We start from the raw sequence: 25280 nt of genomic DNA on the forward strand, positions 1-25280 counted from the left end.
GTTGGAATCATAGAGTAAGGACAACTGTTCTGTTACAACATTCTTGTCACTATTGTGTAGTTTATGACTCTCAGGTGCTACACATTGTGAAAGCTGTCTGGCTACTCAGATGGCAACCTATGAGTTGTTGTTGTTATTAAATGCCATTGAGTTGGTTCCAACTCATAGTGACCCTCTATAGGGTTTCCAAGAAGTGGCTTGTGAGTTTGAACTGCCAACCTTGTGGTTCAAACAGACCTTGCAGTCCAGTGCATTATCCTGCAGTGCCACACCAGGAGAACAAAAAGAAAAGTGCACCTACAGTGCACCCAGGAAAAACCCTTGTTTCATGGTCTCCCCCACCCACCGTAGTTGTACACTGAACAAGATTACTATTGAAACAAAAATGTCTGGTCACAAGAGGCCCCATAGTATATGATTCTGCATATACAGTGTTTACAAGAGGCAAATTTATGGAGACAGAAAAAAGATATGTGGTTGCCTAGAGCTAAGGGGGATGGGAAGATAGAGAGTTGATTCTAAAGGGTTTCTTGGAGGTGATGAATAATGTAGACCACCATCACCATACCTCTGGTGATTGCACAACCCCATGAATATGCTAGCATCCATTGCTTGTACACTTCAGATGGGTGAATTGTCTAGCATGGCAATTAACAGAATAAAAGCTGTAGATATTAATGATTATCTCAGTATAACTGTCTTTTAAAAACAAAACAACTTGGGAATCATGGCGACCCGGAACCCCTCTCCCCAAGAATATGAAAGTGATGACAAGTCATATGAAATGCTGGATTTAGCTGAGTATGCAAGAAGATACCACTGGTGGAATCGAGTGTTTGGCCACAGTTCAGGACCTATGGTAGAAAAATACTCAGTAGCCACTCAGATTGTAATGGGTGGAGTGACTCACTGGTGCGCTGGATTTTTGTTCCAGAAAGTTGTAAAACTTGCAGCAACTGCCATAGGTGGTGGCTTTCTTCTCCATCAGATTGCCAGTCACAGTTTTTGTTGTTGTTATGTGCTGTGGAGTCGGCTCTGACTCATAGCGACCCTGTACAGGGTTTCCGAGGCTGTAAATCTTTACGGGAGTAGAAAGCCTCATCCTTCTCCCGCGGAACAGCTGGTAGTTTCGAACTGCTGACCTTGCGGTTCACAGCCCGATTCGCAACCACTATTGACTAGAAGAGAGTTGGAAAAGATGTGAACAAAGCAAAAAGACAGGTTAAGAAACAAGCAAATAAAGAAGTGCCTGAAACCAACAACATAATTAAAGAAGCAACAGAAATTATCAAACAGAACATCGTGATATCCAGTGGATTTGTGGGAGGCTCTTTGCTAGGTCTTGCATCTTAAGGACACTAACGTTCTATCATAGTGGATTCAACAGAGACAAGAGCAGTAGTAGCCACAGGGTGGTCTCTCAACAGCACGTGCCACCAGATTCTCCAGGGCAAGGAGACACAAATAGCTGGACAATATTGAATTCACAACTTTAGTGTTTTGCCTTCTGAAGCTTGGCAAACTAGTATCTGCTGTAAAATACCCTGTATTGTATGTGTATAATAGCATTCCTGAGCAAAAATATGGCTAACGTTCATTGCTTCAAAAAAAAGTCATGTTTCCAAATTAGCCCATAAAATATCATCAATGGATGAAAATATAAAGATAAAATATTCTGTTTATTGGACTTACTCTCCAGTAGAATATTAGCCTTATTTAAATATTTTTCATCATGCTTTATTGTATAATACCAATAATTAATAATTTGTACTATCACTTCAACATTAAGAACTGTTTGCAAGGAACTGAAGAATTGTAATGCCCTTTTGTGGAGGGATTTAGAAATGATAGAATCATTAGAAATATTGGACTACTGGTATAATTTAATACCAATTTTAGGTTGTTTTTTTTTTCTATTTGGGCTTTAATATAATTATTTTTATCCCCAATTCTTAACTTTGTTGAAATAATAACTGTAGTAAACAGTTTCAAAGAAAGCCCTAAGAAAATACTAGCTGTCCAAAGTTCTTTTTTCTTTCTTTTTTACTTTGATATTGATAGGTTAAAAATATTTCCTTGTATAATAATAGCTTTTAATTTTTAAAATGTGTTTATCTTGGCCATATGGGTAGAAGTAAATTTTTGGCGGGTGTATGTTGTTGGACAACAGAATCACTTTATTAACCTTGAATGAACTTTCATTCTCATTTCTAAAATTCCTAATTATTATTCTGGCCCCTTCTTCGCAAAGAAGTAAAAGTCACTTTAAAATATTCAGTAATATAGTATGAATTTTCTGTTTGAAGAACAGTGGTTTTTCTATGTAAGTGAAATTACCACTTAAAGAAAATTGTTCCCTTGATCTGAGCTGTAAGTACTAAGACTTTTAGGCTTTAGCTGTCATTATAATGGTTGAACCTTAAGAGAGTGAACTTGTTTCTCAGGGCCAACATCACAGTCCCTCAGAGGCTCCGTGGCCCCCGTAAGTTTTCATAAGTATTGTTCGTTTTGTCTGTAGAGTTCTGGGTTGCAATTGAGAAAAACAGCAGAACAATGTGTTGGGGTCTTCAGATTGGAAGACTTTGTAGATATTCAAACTACCTGGTTTCTATAGGAAGTTCCCATAGTGTACTATGTGTATTGTAAACATGGCATTTCATACATTCAGTATTGGGAACAGTCTGAGTGCTTTCGTTATCATTGAGACTCCTTCAAATTAAATGTGGCATTTGATGTTAACTTTCTTCCTTTATTCTCATTAGTGCCTCAGATATAGTGTTAAATAAAATTCAGACTTTCTTAATATGAAAAAAATAATTAAAACAACTTGCAAATCCACACATCTAATTATTTCTTTGGATAGATGAAAATCATCTTGATTTTAATGAAGCTAAACCTATGACTAATTTCTTTTACACCCAATTTTAAAGAGTTTCCATAAAATGCTAAGGACTATCAATATATTTAACACATAGCGGTTACGGAAGTGGGCTGTGAACTTTAAGATCAGTAGTTCGAAACTACCAGCTGTTCAGCAGGAGAAAGATGAGGCTCTCTGCTCCCATAAAGATTTACAGCTTCGGAAACCCCATACAGGGTCGCTATGAGTCAGAACCTACTCCAATGCACATAACCACCGTCACCACCTCCCTTCTAGTCTTTGATATGGGAAATAATTTTTAGGACTTCAGCTTTTATTTTTTTAAATAGGAAAGAAAGCTAGTTACTGCTCTATTTTTGTGTGTGTGATAAATCTTTGTTGTGGTAAATTTGGGCTAAAAGTTCACTGGACTTTTCAAAGCTGGATGCACTCTGACCATTTAAAACAAAGGTTCTCAAGAGTCCTAAGGTGGTATGTTCTTATCCTGACCAAGTGGCATATGCTATAAAGAACATACTCATTTCGGCTTTTGTCAGCTTCGTGCCTGAACACAAAGTGTCCTTTGTTTCAGTTTTCCATTAAATATTTCATTCTGAGCTTAGGGAACCACACTCCTTTTCATGACATAGTTAAAATGTGCAATTTGTCCCTGTTTAAAAATGTGCTGGCACTTAGCTATCCAGTGTTCTTTGCGATTTAAAGTGATTCCTTACTTGTTCATCTTAGCCAATTTGTCTTTGTGTAGGGGAAATGTCCCTTCCAGCACACTGAAGAAAACTTCTGTCCAGATTAATCATCCTCTTTGTTTTCCATCGACGACTTCTTAGATACTCATTGGGCAGCATTGGGCGCTGTGATAGTAGCCATCAAGGAGCCAAGTGAGCTTCTCAGCCAGTGCCTCTGTGACATTGGGCAAGCCTTTTAATTTTCCATTTCCATGTCTAAAAATAAGGCACTGAATCAAACAATCTCTGGGGTTCCTTCCAACTCTAAACCCTAGAAAAGGCATGTACTTCTGTGAGGTTAGGCCTCAGAGTCAAGGCAACCTGGTTTGAATTCTGTTTCTACTACTTACAAGTAACCTTGTTCTAGTTCTTTAACCCCTATGCCTGAATTACACCCTGTTGAAACAGAAAATAATAATCGTACCTACTGCTATGAGTCGGAACCGACTCCACGGCACATAACAACAACAACTGCCTAAGTACAGAGTATAAACTACTGATGATGGGAAAATTGACAGAATAAACGCTATTGGTATTAATGGTAATTTTGTATCTGTACTCAACATAAAACAAGAGATAGCTCCCACATACTTTTAGTCTAACTGGGGAGCAAAGCTAGCTCACATGAAATTGCTAACTCTAGAAGGCCCTGGATGGCACAGCAGTTAAGCACTTGGCAACTAACTGAAAGGTTGGTGGTTTGAATCCACCGAGAAGCACCTCAGAAGAAAGACCTGGCAATCTGCTTCTAAAAGGTCACAGCCATTGGAAACCCTATGGAACCCAGTTCTACTCTGGCACACAAGGAAGCGCCGTGAGTCAGAATTGACTTAATAGCCACTGGATGGTTGTTGACTATTAAGTACAGAGTGCAGTACTTCAGGAAAGGCTTGGCTGACTCACAGGAGAAATGGCATCACAGGGAGCATAGAACAGGGCTGGGAATGAAGGTCGAGAGAAACCATAAACTGAAGCTCTACTTGTTTGTTTGTTTCTTTCCTTCCTCCCCTCTGGCTTTTCCAAGTTTATTTAGTTTTGAAACCAGGCCCACCCAGGGGAGCCAGCAGAGCAACAGACCCTCAGCCTTTTCCTGTCTCCTTGCTCCAGACTGGCGGGGCCCCCTACCACCCCAGTGGATCTCAGGCGTCACTTGCATAGCTGGGTGCCCTTTGTGAATTTTCCCATCTTCCCTCAAATGATTTTTGGGCCCAATTGTAGAGGCCAAATCTTGCTTCCTAGCATGCTTCCTTTCACCTTTTTTCCTTTGCTCTCTGCTCTGCTCACAGGAGTCCCTCCCCAACCTGTGCTAAATAAATTAATGCAAAGAGACTGTTTTGATTTGTTACAACAATTTGATCTCCAAAAGCTACAGACTGTGACTATCCATGCGGTAGGTTGTTTGTCAGGTCACTCACTGGTTTGGAAGTGGTGTTCTGGGTATGAAATGCCAACCCATAAGTGAGTTCTTAGCTACAGACTTCTCCGAGCTGAAGTGGAATGAATGGCTGCTGAAGGCTGGGCTCTGCTTTGCCATTCTCAGAGCCGAATCATGACTGTGGTTGATGGATGACCCACACAACACTTGGTTAGTGTGTTCAATGCATTGTACAATCTACTATGTGTCAATTTTGGGAAGTTCTTCATTCTTGAGACCAAGTAAAGAGATTGGACAGTCCCCAAAAGAAATGCTGGACATTCCATAAAAGAAACCAGAATATCCTACTATTTAGATCAAAAGTTGGCAACCTACAACTCACATCTAAATCCAGCCCACTACCTGTTTTTGTAAATAAAGTTTTGTTGAACCAGGCTCATTCATTTTTGGATTGTCTATAGCTGTTTTTATAATATACAACATAGTTGATAAGTTATGAGTCTTGTTTGACTCACAAAATCCTAAAATAGTTTTATCTGGTCCTGTTCAGATGAAGTTTTTCATCCTCTGATTTTGATGTAGATCTACCAGATAGGATATGCCCATTGAGCATAGCAATATATATTACATAGATTTCTTTTTTCCTATAAAGCTTGTGTTTTCCTATAGAGCTTGTAAAAATACATGTCATCTTTTAATTAAAAACTAAATAAATTGAGAAATCTTGATAAGAAGGTCTCATAGAAGTTTAAAGCTGGAAAGAGACTTTATATATTAATTATCTAATCTAAGTATTTGATAAATTGGAGAAACAGAGAAGGATGTGCCCAGGGTCACATGACAAGCTATAACTGTAGTGATTAATAATCTAGATCTCCTAACTTCCTGTCCAGAGCTTTGGCTAGGCCTGCTTTAAAAAACAATGTGACTGAATGAAGTTGATGGGTGCTGATAGGATTTCCTATCACCAGGCCCAATTTCTTTTTCCTGAAATCCTGCTGTCTCTGTTGAATTCACTCTTCCATTTTCTGTAATGACAGTTTCATGCATAATCATTTTCCACAAACCTTGAATGCCGTCATCAGAGTACCTCACATCCTGCGTGAGAGAAAATGAAACCCATCAGACAGGATCATTCTGACGTCAAGTAATACAAACCCACCTACAACTACATCTGTGCCCATCCCCTCTTCTTCCCACTGTAATAGAAGATACGTCTCTTCTTTGACCTGAAACACATATGAGGGAATTTGAAAAACGTTTGTGGAAAATAGAAATAAAAGATAGTGGCATTTTTCCATAAAAAAATTTTGGAAGACCCCTCATATCTCTGCTTGGATAGGACTTGCTTAGAAACCTTTCAGCGTCATTTATCCTCTCCTCACTCTCTCCCTCACTCATATGTTGAACCTCTCACTGTCATGAACATCCTTCTCATTAGCTTTGAAATATGTTCACATCTCCCATTTAAGAAACGGGACTGTCATCTACGCATCCCTGTAGCAAGCTCTCCATTTCTTCTCTGCTTCACAGTCACACTTCTCAAGCATGTCATCAACGCTCACCATCTCTGTATCATCATCTCCTCTTATACTTCATCCCAATCTTTCTGGCCTCAGCACCTTTCCCACCAGCAGGTAGCAACCATTAAGGTCACTGGTGGCTTCATGTTGTTAAATTCAGCGATAGTCTCCTGAATATTTGACCTCTCCGCAGCATTCAGTACCCCTGATGATCACACTCTCTTTCCTGACAGGATAGTCTTCCCTGGGATGCCATGACCTAATACTCAGCTAGATTTCTCTGTACCTTACAAACTCCCTTGCTAGCTTCTTTGCATCTCAGACTCTCTGGAAGCTGTTTTTCTTCCTTATTTTTCAGTATTGGAGTTTCTCAAATATTGGCCATACTTACTCTTCTCTTCTTGTCTACTCTGCAAAGCAATCTCATTCATGTCAACACCTTTAGTTACCATTTATTATATGCAAATGAATCACATATTCATGTCTCACTGCCTCCTCTAATTTATTCCTACACATTGACTTCTTCAAAAGACTAATCTGACCAATTCCACTTCCTTCATTTAAAACCCTAGAACACCTTCTGATTTAGAATAAATATTAAAACTCTGCCTAAAGGTGAGGACTGTAGACTCATGGAAAGAGAGGGACTGGGTGCTGGCGGCCAGGAGGCAGCCTTGCAGAATGGGCCCTTTGGTTGTTTAAATTATTAAATATTCCTGAGTGTTTCTGTGAACATCCTACCCCTCCCCCCCAAAAAAAAAAAACAGGCAATGGAAGCAAATTCTGTTGAATGATGATACACAAGAGGAGGTTGTAATCGTTGCAATGAAACAATGGTGTAAAGCCATTGTTCTCCCATATAAATTATCACTCAGTTCATAATTTCAAAACTTGAAAAAAACATCCTGTCAAAGGTCTAAAAGGCTCTGAACTTCTGTCTGCCTGCCCATCCTCATCTTGTGCCATGCTCCTAACTGGTAGTGGCTCCACCTACACCAGCCTTCTATCACCCCTTATGTGGGACACGCTCCCCCCTTCTTTGTAGAGCCGTTGCACATTCTTTTTCTTATACTCGAGATGCCCTTCTCTCCCCTTCTATCTGGGCAACCCTTATCTGGGCAACCCTTCTCTCTCCTTCTATCTGGGCAACCTCCTCATTGAATTTCACCCCAATTCATTTCTAGGAATGTCTTCTAGGAAGCCTTTCCTGACTAATCTATGAAATACTTCATATTAATTTTTCCTTTGTACAATTATACATAGCTATAATATTACACTGACCTACATAATTATTTTCATTAATATCTGTTCTCTCCTATTAGACAATAAACTCTATAAGCGCCAAGGTTGGTAGTTGGTGGTGATGTGCCGTGGAGTCGATTCTGACCCACAGCGACCCTACACAGGTTTTCCCAGGCTGTAAATCTTTATTGAAGCAGAAAGCCTCATCTTTCTCTTGTGGAACAGGTGGTAGTTTCGAACTGCTGACCCTGAGGTTAGCAGCCCATTCATAACAACAAAGCTACCAGAGCTCCTTATTCTATGTATTGTTTTTGTTTTACATCTAAGTATCTACTTGATGCATAGTAGATTCTCAGTAAATATTTCCTAGATGGATGGATTGACAGACAGATGAACATGTTAGATCTAAGATGGGTGCTTTAGCACCAGTATCTTTAGATACTGTTGACTGGTTGGTTGAATATTGTGCAAACTTTTGATACTCTATTTTTATGAAAATGCAGTAAGTGAATTATGTATTTCCTAATCTCTACAAATATTTTTTAAATGTAAACTTGCAGCTTCTGATGTATACATATTGTTAAGGAGGAAAATCCAAGCTGTAATTGGCTCATAAAAAGCTCTGCATTCTTTCTCACTGGAATTCTACATGACTAATGACATTAGCTGACCACAGAAACTATGCCACTGATCACAGGAAAATAAAAATGATGTACGTGCTCACGGTTGTGTTTGGCACAAAGCTTTTGTTTGGGTGGAAGCACATGCCAAAGGTCCATAGAAAAGCAATCTTGTAACAATCAATTGAACCCAAAGAACTAAGTCCTTTGTGAGATAAAAAGAAATCACCATATAGCTGTCAACCAACTCCAAATATTGAGCCGTTTACTGAGTGCCTGTAAACCTAGAAGCCTTGAGTTGAAATTTAGACATTTAAGTGCTAATCTTTCCAATAATTACCTTGGAAAGATATTTATTTTCATGTTAGTGCCTTTATTCTAAGTATCTGCTATATCTCTTTTGGGATTGCTTTCAAGGCCAAGTGTATATTATCTTTATTAAACACATCCTCAGCCTTTTTGAGAGTAAAGTTGATTTTTAGAAAATTCTGAAATGTGAAGAATCAAATCTGGTGAATAAACTCAGGGATCAAGTTGAGCAATAGCATTTGACCCCCCAATAAGATGTAGCTCCAAAATGAAACAGGTTTTCTTGTGCGGTGAGCAAACAAATGGCTCTGAAAGGCCAACTGGCTTTCAATGAGGAGTTCCAGAAATGTCTGGAGAAATGAAAACCATGCCTAGCTTCATAAGATGACAGGGCTTACAAGTTCTGGAGTGTTTGTTTTAAAACTCAATCCCATTTCTTTAGAGATTTGAACTGGCTGGCTACAGAGCCAGCTTGGGCCAGCAATATGTGTTTTATTTGACCAACAGTGGTTTTGTTTCAACTGGGGCTTAAGACTCAGATTTCAAATACAAATTTGGATTTCTGGTCTCCTCCAGAAATCTGAAGATCTGGCAAAGCTGTCACTGCTATTCCATACAACATCTCTGCTGGAGTGGACTACCTACCACCTCCCTTGTAAAGGAAATAGCTGGACCAGAGTCATTCATGGCTCTGTTGTTGCCCTCCCATTCTCCTCCATTGTTTACAGTTCTGCATAAGATGTATTTGTGTAATGATTTGTCCCAATTCTGGATCAAAAGCTCCATGAGAACAGGGATTTTTTTCACCCTGTTTTTATTTACTGCCGTATTCTCAGTGCCTGTGCATATTTCTTAAATTAATGAATTAGGACTAGCCCCTGTCAGTAGTTGTGTTTACAACTTTTACACTTGAGGCATACTTAAAAAGGAAGACTAAATCTGTACCTTTTATAAATAGAAAGCCACTTACACTATGCACATTTGTCATCTTTGTAAACAGTGTTTGTTATATGCAACTACCACAACCGTTATTGCATGTAGTGTTCACAATTCTGCATTATATCTCAGTTGTTCCTCAAATTTTTCAAAATTTATATTATATTCACTTTATTCTGTAGTATTTCTTTCTTTTCTTCTTTTCAGAATTCAGAATGTCTTATACATTCATACCTGGATGTATTAAAAGTCTGCAGTAAAAAGTCTTCCTCCAGCCCCCATCCCTTAACCATCCAGTCCCCTTCCTCATAGACAAATAGCATGGTTAGTTTCTTAGGTGTCCATAGATATTCCTTGTAGACTCATATATTCTTCTTTCATCTTTGAATATACAAATGTTGCATACTATATAAAATGTTAGGGGCTTGGCTTTTTTCACTTACCAACTTTTGAAGATTATTCTATATCAACTCATAACCTCGTAATGAGTTTCTTCCTTTTTTAATCCCGTTGCATGATTGTCATATAGTTTGTTAAACTAGACCCTACTGATGGGTTTTTATGTTTTAAAGTTCCAAGTAAGAGACACGAGTTGTCCTTGTAATGAAGCCAGTCCACCCCCTTTCTGGAGTGAATTTGATGTGTTGTCATGTGAAATTCTACCAAATGTTGTTTAATAATAATCATTCGTTTTAAAAAGTACTATTGTTGTTGTGAAGTGCTCTGCAGTCAGTTCTGACACATAGTGACCCTGTATAGAATTTCCATGGAAGAACTGGTGGGATTGAACCACTGACCTTGTGGTTAGCAGTCCACTGTTTATTCTACAGTGCCACACCAGGACTGTAGTTGGTAAGTTGGTTTTTGTTGTTAAGTGCTGTTGAGTTGGTTCCGACACATAGCAGCCCTGTGTAGGGCTTCCAAGGAGCAGCTGGTGAGCTTGAACCACTAACCTTGCAGTGCAAACCAACGTTGCAGTCCAGTGCATTAACTAGCAGCACCACACCAGGACTCCTACAGAAGTATTGTTGTTGCTGTTGTTGTTGTTAGGTGCCGTGGAGTCGGTTCCGACCCATAGCGACCCTGTACAGGGTTTCCGAGGGTGTAAATCTTTACAGGAGTAGAAAGCCTCATCTTTCTCCCGCGGAGCGGCTGGTAGTTTCGAATCGCTGACCTTAAGGTTCGCAGCCCGATTCGTAACCACTACGCTACCAGAAAAAAAAAAAAAAGACTAGAAAGAATATGCCAAAATATTGGCAGTAGTTAACTCTCAGATATGTTTTAAATTTTTTCCTTCTTAATATTTTCTGCACTTGCAAACATTTCCAATATGAACAGGTATTATTTCTATGCTAAAACTATATATTTTTTTAAAATATGAGATACTTTGAAGCCTTTCATTTCACTGTCCTTCAGGTCTTCTCACACACTCAGTTCTTGACTAAAAAGAATAACTCCTCACACTTAGCAGGAACAGGTTTGAATTCCGCTAACGCTGTTTTTTCTGAGGCTTCACTATTGTAAAGAGCCGGTATATTCCACAAGCTTGCAGCTAGCACACCACAATTCAGGGCCAGGCAGTAAAACAATCCCACTAGGCTATTCAAGCAGAAGGATTCAGTTCAGGAGTTGGTTACTATGTGGGTTATGGAGTACTAAAAAGCAGTAAGAAGCATGGGAGTAACTAGTTGTAGAAAGCAGCTGTCTGTCACCTTTAGAGATGAGGGAACTAACACTCTAGGAATTTAGAGGAGCGACCCTGTGGAGCTGGTGCTCAGAGAACCAAAGCAGGGGTGCTTAGAGCTGCTAGAACATATACAGGGTGCAAAAAGACTGGTTTTTGAAGCGCTGTAAAAGGACAGGAGGTTCCAACAGCCACTGCTGGAAGAGACTTGTGTAAACATGAAAAAGAAAGTGAACAGAACCAGCCCTTTCACTTGTCACCACTCTGGTGTTGCTTTTAGCCGCCATAGTTGAGTCAGCCTCTAACTCACGGAGACCTCATGCATAACGGAACAAATACTGCCCAATCCTGTGCCATCAGTTGTGCATTTGACTCTTGGGATCCACAGTGTTTTCATTGACTGACTTTGAGACATAGATCGTCAGGCCTTTCTTCCTAGACTGTTTAAGTGTGGAAGTTCTGCTAAAACCTGTTAAGCGTCATAGCAACTCGTAAACATCCACTGACAGACACGAGGTGCATTGGTCAAACTGGGTCTCCCCCATGGAGAATGAGAATTCTCCCATTGAACCACAGCCTCTCTCTAGTGCCTCCTATTGGCAGAATGAAAGCCAACTGACAAGGAACTCGAGGAAAGAGTTTGCAAAGTCCCAGTCCCAGCATCACAGAACAGAGAATAGAAGGGTAGATTTAGAACTGAGAAGCAACAGGTAACTAACTGGCACCCAGCTTTTGGACTGGAAAGTCGGTGGTTTTATAAGTGGAAAGCAGCCATCTTATTCCTTTATTCTAAACCTTCCTTTTGAACAACTATTGATTCCCAAATTTTGAATGTCTCTCGACTTTCCAAGAAAAGAGCCTTCCTTTGTTAGTGCAGTAACCACTGATAATCCCTTTATATACTCCTCTGACAGCATCAATATGGAGTTACACCTGGAACCTGTGAAGGATTGGAATCTGAGTGAGTGAATTTCACATGCTCCTACCCAGACCAATTGGAGTCCTAGTGTGGTATTACAGGATAAACATTCAGCCACAAGGTCGGTTTGAGCTGCCAGACTGGTGCTTCAGACTCATGAGCCTCTCTTTGGAAGCCCTATACAGGGTCACTATGAGTCAGAACCACCTCGACGACACTTAACAGAAACAACAACCCATACCAGTTTGAGTGCTGGTGTGGTGCTGTAAGATAAGCTGCAATATATAAGCACTGGACTGCTAACCGCAAGGTCAGTGCTTCAAACCCACTAGCTGCTCCTTGGAAACCCAATACAGGGTTGCTATGAGTCAAAACTAACATGACAGTACTTAACAACAACAACCCAGTTGGGAGTCTGGTGGCTCAGTAGGATAAACATTGGACTACTGACTACAAGGTTGATGCTTGTCCACAGAAGAGAGATGAGGCTTTCCACTTCCACAAAGATTTACAACCTCAGAAACCATATACAGCGGGGTTGGTGAATCTTCTTTTCTGCCAAAATTTATAACATCATTTGTGGGCCATAAAAAAGGATCAACTGCTATATTTGGTCAAACATTTAATTAACTCACCCCTAACATGATGGCTAGGAATCCTGGTGTGGCACTGTGGGTTAATGCGCCGGACTGCAAAGTCATTTGAACTGCAAAGTTGGTGGTTCAAACCCACCAGCTGCTCCTCAGAAGCCCTACACAGGGTTGCTATTGGTAGGAACAGACTCCACAGCACATAACAACAACAACAGTGTGGTGGCTGGAACTGCAGTTACCTTGGCAGGACCAGAGCAAATGATTTCTAAGACCTTATATAACCCATAAAGGAGCTCTGGCAGCATAGTGGTTACAAATCAGGCTGATAACCTCAAGGTCAGCAGTTCGAAACTACCAGCCATTCTGCAGGAGAAAGATGAGGCTTTCTGCTTACATAAAGATTTACAGCCTCAGAAAACCTATGCAGGGCCGTTATGAGTCAGAACCGACTCCACGACACATAGCAAAAGCAACACCAACCCAATTGGTACCACTTATGAGATTTATTCTCATTTGTTCAACTCCAAAATAATAAGAGTAATATCCTGAATCAAATGGAACAGTGATTATTAATAGAACCTCTAATTTTCTGAACAACCATGTAACCTTTACTGAACTCAGAAAATGTCTCATATCTAACAAGAAATGTCTGCCTGCCACTTAGATAATGTGTCTCACCGATACAGGTCTGGGTATATGAGAGAGTTTCAAACTCATCAAAAGTGAACTTTTCAAATAATTTGTGTCAGGCCCTGTGTTCTGTACATTAAAATTCCAGCTGCTTAATATTCTGAGCTAGATATTTTGTGTTTAAAAACTACTCTGTAGGTACAAATGTGGCTCAGCTTTTGTCTTTAATAAGCAGTGACACCTACAATTATTTGTCAGACCCTTCCATTCTAAAGTCTAATACTTTGAAGCTACCCAGTAATGATGTGAAGACAGGCCTGGCAAAATGATTCAGTAAACATTACCATCAAGAAAACCCCATGGGTCACTTCTACTCAGTTATACATCACCCTGCGTTGGAATCACCTCAAAGTCAATGGGTTTGAATTTTGGTTTTTCCATTCAAAAAAGGTTTAAGAGATTCTTTAAGAAGAAATTTGAATTAGGGGTCAAGAGACATAATTTTGAGCCCAAATTTTCCTATACACCAGTTATTTGCCCTTTAACATCCGAGCCTTAACATCCTCTGTAAAACAAAGATAATCAAATGAAATAACAAATGTAAACAGACACTATAAATGTGTGTAACTCTTACCCTTACTGCAAGAAGCAGATAAGTGTAGTGGTTTAGAGCATAGAATCTGTGTCCATGAGACCGGAATTCAATTCCTGGCTCTCTCTTCTACTTTGAGACCTCCAACAAGGGAGTCAGAACTCTTAACCTCCGTTCCCCTGACTGTAAAATGCAGTTACTGTCACAACAGAAAGAAAGAATAAGAGAAATTGCTTAATTTCTCTTTCTCTAGAAATCTTTGTTTGCAAATCACATGATTTTTTTCTTTCCGGAAATTCTAATGGTCCATTTTTATCTATGGCAGTAATAAATGTTGATGATGGAATGTTACAGTCAAAGATCACTGTCTTTCCTTTTCATATAAGACAATGGGTAGGTAAGTGACTCGTGCTTACCATAAACTTTCTCTTGATTCTTAAGGTAGCTGCAAGAGTTATTTAGAAGTGTTCCAAACCATAGTCATAAAAACTATCGTTTGGGTATTAAAGCTATATTTTTGAGCAAAGTATAAGTTGTGATAAAAAAAAAAAAACCCACATTGATTGAAATATTCTTTTATTGAGAAAGCGGTAGTTAAAATCCCAACAGGGACCACCCAAACCAAACCTTTTAATTGTTGCAACACAGCTTAAAAACCACCTATTTTACAAATGCTTCTCTGGGGACACCCAGAGAAGTGGGTTTTTCTTTTATCAATTCTCATTTACATAGTATCATGCTGAAGATGAAGATGCCATTCATTGTTAATGTTAGCAATTTTTTTTAAAAAACAAATTATTTGATCCTTACTGACCCATAATATATTTAATGCTGTGGCTCTTCCAAAGATAACAGTAATTGAGGGAAACAAAATTCCCAATAGGAATGATGAGGCTTAAAGTGGACTCCGCTCCCTTCTCTCCTTGCTGACCCCACCACCATAGCTACCCCACAGAAAGGATACAGCTGTGCTTTCCAGCCCTTCTATGTGGATTTGAAGAATCTGGGGGCTACCCAAGGAAAAATCTGACCATGAAATAGTGGTGTTGTACAATAAGCTATTTATTGGGGCAAATGCTTGAATAGGTTTTCATTTAGAAGGACAGTCCCTCACAGAAGGAGCTCCTTCAAAGGCAAATGGTGTGAGGCAGGGGATACTTGAAAGGGAAGAAGGCCAGGAAACTTCAGAGAGCAGGAATGAGCAGAGCAAGGAGAGGGTAGCTAGCGAGGGCATCTCTGGGTCAGAGGGTTCTGAAGGTCAACAGCAACTTGAGGTCTGTAGGATTGTAGGATTTATCTTATCTATGACTACCAGATGTTGGACATGGTTTCACGCTGCATGAAAAGCAGGCAGGCTCTAACTGGCCAAATATCTGCTTATTTGGGGCTATTTTTAAAAAACCTTTGGATGTATTAAAATTTGAGTTTGGCACTGGTGAGTGTTTGGGGCTTATGGGCCTCAGCCTGTTATGAAGGAATAAACAACTTAAGGCTAATACACAGAGGTCATCTTTGGCTCATTTATATAACACTGTACAACAAAATAACGAGGACTCTATGGAATTAAGCCTGTGATACCTAAAACTCAACTCTCCAGATCCCAGGGTTAACCAAGCATCACAATAACAACTCACCTTTACTGAGTCCAAACTCTCTGCACAAGAGAGTATCCTAAACGCTTTTCTTGTACAAACTCATTGTATCCTCACAACACTCCTGTAGTGGACATACGATCGTCTTCTTTTAGGACAAATGTACCAATAATATCAAAACAATCTCTCAGTGATATTCTACCCACGCCTTGGGATTGCAGGGTGAGAACTGCTTCGGTTCAATCACTTACTCTTCACATAACCCACAACCCAAAAGACCCTCCATTTCCAGATAGATCTTTACTGGGAAGACTGGCATGGCTTCTGTGCAAAGGAGAGCATGATGATTTGTGGAGCATCTGTGTTTTGAAGAGTTATTTGTGGGTGTTTTATTTTTTTAATTAATCTCTTCCTCCCACGCCCTCCCATGGCCTGCGGCATCTCTGATAGAATGCAATACAGCGTCCTTTAATTAGAGTCGTTTGTGTGCGCTCTGTCATTTCTACCAGTCAATGCTTGCCAAGGAGAAGGAATAGAGCTTACTCATCAGGATGTTCGGCGTAGCACCCAGCTTGGTGACATGCACATGGAGGGTAAAAGCAGTACGGCTCAGCAATTAAGCACACTCACACTGGGTTGGCATTCTAACTCTTCCTCGTACCAGTGGGCTGACAACAGGCAAGTTCCTCAGCCTCTCTAACCCTGTTTCATCAATGAGCAGAAAATCACTCTGAACATCTCTTCTTCCTGGTTGTTGGTTGTTGGTGACATACTGCCTGTACCCTCCTCAAGATTTCTCTGGAACACACAGAAGCCATCTCCAAGTCTCACTGTATCACAGCCTCACTCAGACCTTACGAGTCCCCATGAGAACGTGGAAGCGAGGACGATGGGTAGCCTCCTGACTCTAGGTCAAGCAGACCTTCTATGCTGAGTAGAGAAATGGGCAGGGGAACAGGAAGAAGGGTTTTCCTCTTCTGAGCCTGACACGATGTGCTGTTGGTGTCTGGGAAGGGAGAATGGTCCTGACTGAGTTATCTATAGTGTTTTCATTGTATCAGTCCATGTTGTTCTTAAGTGCTGTGGAGTCAGTTGTGACTCATAGCAACACTGTATAGGGTTTCCAAGAAGCAGCTGGTGAACTTGAGCCACTGACCTTGCATATCAGACCAACCTTGGGGTCCAGCGCATTAACCCACAGCGCCACAGCAGGACTCCCATTTTTCTTGTTGTTGTTAAGTGCCATAGAGTTGGTTCTGACCCATAGAGACCCTGTATAGGGTAGCCAAGGAGCAGCTGGTGAGTTTGAACCATCAACCTTGCAATTCAGACCAACTTTTCAGTCCAGCGCGTTAACCCACAGCACCATGCCAGGAGTCCAGGACTTCCATTCATGCTATGAAATACTATTAAATAAGCAAACATCAGCAAGTTGGAGGAAGGTCCACAGTGCTGCTATCCAATCAGCACCTCACAGCCCAGCTGAAGGCTAATTTAAATACTGGTTTGTGGGATCATGAGCATCAGCAAATGGTATCAGTGTGGCTGGAATTTTTCTTGGCATTCCTAATTCAATAGCATCAAACTTATGCAACACTCAGTTTCATACAAAGTGTCTGCTTGCTTTTCTGAAGTTCTGACCAAGACTATAGAACATTAGGAGATGAAGGGAAATTCATTTAATCCAAATAAATTACTCTTGAATTAAGCCTTGATCAAGAATTTTCAGTTGCTTTCTTTATCAACAAACAAATGTCCCTGGCAGCAAATAAGTATGAAGGAAAACCTTCCCAGCCCTGATTAAGAAGAGAGAATTCAAAACCCAAGCCAAAGAAAACCCACATGGCTGATAAGAAATAATGACTGCTTATACTTCTTTTTCAAGAGTCCTGGTGTGGCACTGTGGATTAATGCTCCAGACTGCCAATCTGTTTGAACTGTGAGGTTGCTGGTTCAAGCTCACCAAATACTCCAAGAAAACCCTATACAGGGTCACTATGGGTCAGAACCGACTTGACAGCACTTAACAACAACATCAACATACTTCCTTTTCAGCTTTAGAGTTAACACTCTGTGTGATGCTTCAGTTAACAGTGTTTGTTTAACAGCTTTATTGAGACATAATTTCCATAACATTTAAAGTATACAATCCCATGGATTTTAAGTACATTTGAAGAATTGTGTGGCCATCACTATAATCTAATTTTAGAACATTTTTATCACCCCAAAAAGGAATGGTACCCTTTACAATCACTCTCCATCCTGCAGCTAGGTGAGCCCCGAGAAGGCAACCTATTCTATTTTCTGTCTGTGTGATTTGAAAAAAAAAAGAAAAAAGACATGGCCTGGAAGCCCCTTTCCTTTGCTTTTAATTCAGATCAGGTAATGTGGTCCCTCAAAATCAGTAGTTTGTAAAAAATTAATTCTCTTCACTGTTTCCCTGAGCTTCCCCCTTCTTCATTCACCACCATCTGAAGAGGTGACCATCTAGTCTTTCAATTAACAAGTATTTACTAAGGGACTGCTGTATTCCTGGTGTGGTTTTGTAGAATAAGCACTGGACTACAAGATTGATTTGAACCTCAAGGTTGGTGCTTCCAGTTCACCAACTGCTCCTCGGAAACCCTATACAGGGTCTCTATGAATTGGAATCAACTCAATGGCACTTAACAACAACAATATTCCACAGAGGCCCCTGGATGGTGCAAATGGTTTGTGTGTGACTACTCATCTAAAAGTTCTAATTTAAAACCCATCCAGTGGGTTGGCAAGAGAAAGAGCTGGGGATTTGCTTCTGTAGCGATTAAGGCCAAAAATAACCCCCTATGAATGGGAATTGTCTCAATGGCATAACAATGAGTTTAGTTGTGAGTGTGTATGCACGAGTTATACTGTCTGAGCCCTTGGGATAATTACTGAACAAAGCAAAGATGTCTGTCCTCATAGAGCTGACTTCCTTGCAGAAGAAGACAATATCATAAACAAACAATGGTAATAACAGAGAAATCATGCGATCATTCAAATCATTCAAAGATGGTAAGTGCTGTGGATTTTTTAAAAAGGAGGATAAGGAATATTAGAGAGGCCAGGACACAGAGAAAGGTATGTTATAGCAAGGAATTGGGTGTAATCATTCAAATAGGTATCCCTGAGAAGTTAAGGTTGGCGAGATTTAATGAAGGTGGAAATGGACCCAAGCTGGTGTCTGGGGAATGAGCTATCCAGGAAGAGGAACAATCCTGGAGCCAAAGCGCTGTGCTGGAAACTTAGATGCCATGTTTGGGAAATAGCGGGCAGGCTGGAGATGGGGACTGACAGGCCAGTGGGGCACATCCTGGAGCCACTGTGTGTTTTTGAGCAGAGAAAAGTCATGAGCTGCTTAAAATTTAAAAGGACCACTATGGCTGCTATGTTGAGAAGAAATAAGAAAGCAAGAGCAAAAAGGCATACCTGCTCAGAGACTGCTTGAGACACTGCTTTAGGACAATAGATCTCAACCTTGGCTGCACATCCAAGTCATCCTGAGAGCTTTACAAAACTCTGACCCTGGGCTGCTGTCGAGTAGGCCTTACTCATGACAACCCAATGCATGATGGGACAAAACACTGCCCAGTCCTGGGCCATCAGTTGCAGGCAGCACTATTATGATCCATAGGGTTTTTGCTGACTAATCTTGACAGTAGATCTACAGGCCTGTCTTCCTAGTCTGTCTCAGTCTGGAAGCCCCCACTGAAACCTGTTAAGCATCATAGCAACATGGAAGCATCCACTGGCAGATGCGTGGTGGGTACAAATGAGGTGTCTTAGCCAGGAATAGAGTTCTGAGGCTCCCACATTGTTGTTGTTGTTAAGTGCCATCAAGTCAGTTCTGACTCATCGTGACCCTATATAGGTTTTCCAAGGAGCAGCTGGTGGTTTTGAACATCCAAACCTGTGGTTAGTAGTCCAGTGCTTATCCTACAACAGCACACTGGGAGTTCAGGTCTGTCTACTCCATGGAAGGGGAGAATTCGACCAATGAATCACAATGTTCTTTGAGGACTGGATGACCAAGCATTAATTGGTGTTGGGTACAGCCTAGGCATTGGGATTTTTCAAAGCTACCAAGATGATTCTGAAATGTAGTCCAGCTTGGCCACCACAACCCATACCAGCTAATTACTGGAAAAGTTGTGTGGAGACTCAGCAAGAAAAATCTCTGCTGCAGGTAAAGACAGTGTACAAATTGGGACAATGGTTGACTGGAGCCAACAGTCAGACTTTCATGAGGTCATTCCCATCCTTCAGTTGGATCCAAACAGGAGCCTCTGACTGAGAGAGTCAATGTTCTCCTTGCCCCTAAGAGAGTCCATGTTGTAATACATCAGGGCAGAATAGAAGGATTAGACTTGAACCTCCAGAGTGAGTTTGTTAATCAATCAACAAACATTTTTTGGAGCATATTAGTTATGATGTGCCAGGCAGTGTGCAAGGGGCTGCTGATAAAAAGATAAAGCCTAATTGTCCCTGTCCCATCTTAATGGCTCTGAGTGAATGCCGTATGAGATTTCAAAATGTGTTATTTGTGGGAAGGCTTTAAATAAGCCAAAGGGGAGGGGGGGGCCTTCAGTTGCATATCTGAGCTGTTGGCATTTCTAATTCAGAGAGATGAATAGAACATTATTGTGTAGCATTGGTACAAGGACAGCAGGGAAAAAAGATGCTTGAAGCAGTGAGCCAAACATGAATCAGCAATCGCATTCTATTGTTTGGAAAATAATCATGATGCCGGGAGTATGGAATTTAAGAATCACATAGACATGCCCTCCCCCACCCCCCTCAACCCCCATCAGGAAACAGGCACTGACTAAAACATGGCATCTTGTTTTTGGCTTCCTGAGCTGAAAGGAATGTGAAAAACTTGGAGAGGATTTAGAGAATGCTGATTTGTAAATATGGAAAATACAACCCATAAGAAATAGGAGATGATTTAAGACCCCGATTTGGCATCCTCCTGAGGTTGCATACCACAGGAGTGTTTATTCACTCTCATGAGCAGGTATTATAGCTGCCCAATTTCAAGAATGAGCAAATGTTTCTTGAGCACCTACTATGAACTAACAGTACTAGCTTATGCAGGGAGGATCCTTTTGAGGATCCTGTAATCTATGACAATGACAGATAAACACACAAATACTGTAAGTCAGTAAGTAGTTCTCAAACTCCTGAATCAGAAGTACCTAGAGATTGCAGAGCCCCAACTCAGTGTCTGATTCTGTAAGTCTGGGATAGAACCTGAGCTTCTGCATGTCCAATAAGCTGATGTTGATACTGCTACCTCGGCTCCACGCTTTGAGAACCCTGTTCTAAAGAAACAAATGCCTGGGACTGAAGAAGCAGATGAGAGTGGAGAATACAGTTGAAGTCCACTGGGAAGTTACAGTTGGTTTGTTGGTGCTGTAGTAAGCGCCTCTTTTTAAATCTGTTCTCAAACTCACAGCTAATGGTTTTTCATGAGCAATGTCCTTTCAAGAAACAGAGTACTCTGTCCCTGATTTTGCCACCATTCGAGGTCAAAGGAATAGAGTTCTCTGCAGGCTGGAGGGTGTCAATAGGATATAACACAGTGGGCTGTGTCCAGGAATTTCAATTGATGAGCATGCTCGTGGGCCCCTTAGAGCATAGAGCAGCAGTAAATGGTTTCAAGGGTTAAGAGGGTAATAGTAGGGAACTCCTTTCCCACACGCATGTTCATACACAAGCATTTCTCTTATGACAAGTTGTCAACAGAATCACTTGGGAAGTCTTTTCTAAGCACACATGCCTGGAGATACTTAGCCGGGCTCCTCAGGTAATCCTGCGGTGAGCCGCGCCCCCTTCAGCCCCCCAGTTTGAGAACTGAGAACCACTTTGACTGTAGCTTCCGTGACTGTGCCGGTACTTAGACCTGTGAGCTGAGTACCAAGCCAATGTCTTTGAAAATGCAAAATTTCCTCACATGTTACATCTTACTTTAAATGTATTACTGCATGACTAAAGTGTTCTAAATTCCGGGATGCACTTCAGAAATGCAATTGGCCTTCAGAGAAGATAACTGTCCCCCAAGAGAACTGGGTGCCCTGCCTCAAAGTCAGTGTTCCTTCCCTGGAAATGTTCCAGATGAATCTGCATGCGTGCTAGTCAGGATTGGAGCAGTGAGGATGCCTATCCAGCATCAAGTGTAGCCTACCAAGATGACAGCTCAGTTCCTTTTACATGTTCTGTGATGTTTAGTCTGGTGGTCCTCAAAGTGTGGTCCCTGGAAACTGTAGACAGATCCTCTGGGAATTTGCTAGAAATATAGGCTTTCAGGTCCCACTATCCCAGACTAACTGAATCAGAGGGTAAAACCCAGCAATTTGTATATTAACAAGCCCTTCAGGTATTCTCCGAAGTGTGAGAACCACTAGTTTAGACCAGCCCTTCTGGCCTGCCTTCAGAAACATAGTGATGGTGGTGTATCGTGGAGTCGGTTCCGACTCACAGCGACCCTGTGCAGGGTTTCTGAGGCTGTAAATCTTTACGGGAGCAGAAAGCCTCATCTTTCTCCCGCGGAACAGCTGGTAGTTTTGAACTGCTGACCTTGAGGTTAACAGCCCGATTCATGACTACAAGGCTACCAGAGCTCCTTTACAGAGACATGTTGTTGTTGTTGAGTGCCGTCAAGTCGGTTCCGACCCACAGCGACCCTGTACAGGTTTTCTGAGGCTGCAAATCTTTATGGGAGTAGAAAGCCTCATCTTTCTCCCATGGAGCAACTGGTAGTTTCAAACTGCTGACCTTATGGTTTGCAGCCTGATTCATATAATAGAATGGAAATGCTGGTGAGCTGCCACTTAAAACTACAAGTATTCTGGTGTGTTTAGGGTCTCATGCTCATTTGTCAAATTTCCACCTAAGAACTTAAAGCGTTCGGTATACTGCCCACTTCTCCACTACCTTTGGCATCCCTGTAATTCTCAGTGATGACGTGACTTATTGCTTCTCCCTTCTTAGATGATGCAGGATGGTCTTTTCATAGACTTCATCATCATTGTGCCAGATGACAGGAGCTCAGGAAACATTGTTAAATGATGGAGGAAATTCCTTTATGTCCAGGGACTGCCTTATATCCTACACAGAGTTCACTCTGTGTTTCATTTGCTCATTCCCTACAGGTCAAATAATGTGACCAGGGTCTCACAAAGAGGGGTGGAGAGAAGTCATGTAAATCACAACATTGAACTTTTCATCGATTCCTAAAGCTGCTACAACCATGGTTCCAAAACTGTGTACCAGGGCATCATAGAACCATAGGGACATTTTTGATTTCTGAAGAAGACACAGCAAAATCTGTTCAGACATCACATAAGCTACTGCTTTTATATTGTTTGGACCTAATTATTTAATAAAAAAAAACGTTATGGTATTTCTTTTGACATAGGGTCATTGTGAAAAAATTACTGAAACAGAAACTATGCCATGAACTGAGAAATTTGGGAATCCTTGTCCCCAGGAGGAAGTATATTTTAACTGTACAGTTAAGGAGACACTTTTTCTTTGATCATAATCTTGCATTCAAACAGCATATTTTAGGAAACATGCATTCTGAATTTAACTTAAATGTCAAGGGGAGAACTAAAAGAAGGTTGTAGCTACCCTTGCATCTTTAGAGACTCTGTTTGTTCCCCCTTTTCTTCCTACCTATATCTCTCATCCCACCTCCCTGACTCATCCTCATCCAAAATTCCTGTGATTTAAAAAAAAAAAATATTAGCAGCTTTAAATTCTCTATAAGTGTGACAGCCCCTTTTTATGACTTGAACATAATAAATTAATTCTTACAAATTTGAACTTTTACACATATTAAGGGACTTATTCTAGCACATTCCTGTAAATCATCTCCTAACACAGATTGCTGGAAAACAAAGTCCGGGCTGGAAAGCGTTGAATTTGGTTTAAACTTAGCCCAAACAAAGGAACCCTGGTGAAGTGGAGGACTAAGCATTGGGCTGCTAACCGAAAGGTCAGCAGTTCGAACCCACCAGCCACTCCATGACAGAAAGATAAGGCAGTCTACTTCAGTAAAGATTTACAGTGTTGGAAATCCTAAGGGTAGTTCTGCTGTGTCCCATGTGGTCACTGTGAGTCAGAATTGAGCCGACAGCAGTGAGGTTTGGTTTTAGTATCAAATAAGAGGAGTCCCTAATGAAGCAAAGTAGATGAAATGTTAGTGGTTTGAATCCATCCAGAGGGTTCTTGAAAGACGGGCCTGGCAAACAACTTCCAAAACACAGCCTTGAAACCCCTCTGAAGTGGTCAGTCTTCTGCAAACTTAAGGTTGTAGTAACTAACAACAACATCAAGCAAGAACCTAATGAAGGGAAAGGAGACAGTATAAAATCCTGAAGTCTATTTCTGTAGGAACTTTGCAGTGGGAGCCACCCCGAACCCCACCTCACCTGCCGTTTGACATTTAAGAAGTCATAAACAATTATAGTGAGCTCTGGTGTGGCGAGGTTGACGGTTCAAACCCATCAACCACCCTTGAAAGCTATAAGTCAGAACAGATTCAAGGGCACACAACATAAACAATTCTAGCAATATTTATTAGGACTATTTTATTTTCATTGTAATGGATTTTTAGGAGCAAAGTCATTTTCATAACATACCATTGTTGTTGTTGTTACGTGCCATTGAAATGGCTCTGACTCATAGCAATCCTGTATAGAGTTTTTGAGGAGCGGCTATTGGATTTGAACCACTGACTGTGGTTTAAGCTGTCCAGCGCTTAACCTACAGCACCACACCACGATTCCAACATACCCTTAGGAAGATTATTCTTTTTATCCCAGGCTTGAAAATCTACAAGGAGCTTGCTGCAGATTCCAAAGTCAGCTGCGTGCCAGTTCAGACTGGGAGACGCCATCTCCCTGGGAAAAGATTAATTTTTTTTTTTTTTAACTAGATGATACCTCTATCAAGTGGTCAAGTCTTTTCTTATGAAACTATCTGAGGGCAGAGGCAAGGGAGTGGGTTCTGTTTTGCTGTCGTTGTCTTATTCGTGCACATCAACCACTTGTAAAACAAAATCAAAAGTAATAAATCATTTGCTTCGGTCCTAATGTTGCATTTTCACATTATCGTTTTGTTGTTTTTCATGCAGTGAGTCATCTAACCACAATTATATATTCAGGCATCTGGTGGTTGTGCGTGGTACCCTCATTCCTCAGGCGTTATTTAATTCCCCTGACATGATGAATGTGTTTCCAATCCTTGCAAAACACACACACACACACACACACACACACACTCACACTCACACTTTATTAAGCTTTTCTATGGCACAGGGAAACTATCTTACTCGCCACCAGGTGTCAGTAGAGGCAGTTTTAACAGCTCGCTTTGGCTAACAGGACATCTGTTTCAGTGATTTGTTTTCTGTTGTGTGAGATGTTTCCTCAAGCCACCTTTTTCCTGTTAAGAAACTAGCTTCTACTTCTTAGAAGCATTCTGAAATATAGTTAACTTATAACGAAAGGTAGCTAGGAGGAAACTATGGTACAAACATAGTAGATGGTCAAGTTGATTTGTTTAGAGATGGCATCCTAAAAGATCTACTGGCAGTTTCTTCTTAATGTTTCTGTGTCTACTATACTTAG

At 40.8% G+C, this 25280-nt stretch overlaps 1 protein-coding gene and 1 pseudogene across 1 annotated transcript in view; both read left to right on the forward strand.

Moving 5' to 3' along the window:
- THRB (thyroid hormone receptor, beta) overlaps positions 1 to 25280 on the forward strand; it is a 549876-nt gene that overhangs the window by 356249 nt on the left and 168347 nt on the right. The window lies entirely within an intron of this gene.
- On the forward strand, positions 728 to 1353 carry LOC102833361 (annotated as a pseudogene).

Source organism: Chrysochloris asiatica, unplaced genomic scaffold (assembly GCF_000296735.1).
Source record: "Chrysochloris asiatica unplaced genomic scaffold, ChrAsi1.0 scaffold00030, whole genome shotgun sequence".
Classification (NCBI taxonomy): Eukaryota; Metazoa; Chordata; class Mammalia; order Afrosoricida; family Chrysochloridae; genus Chrysochloris; species Chrysochloris asiatica.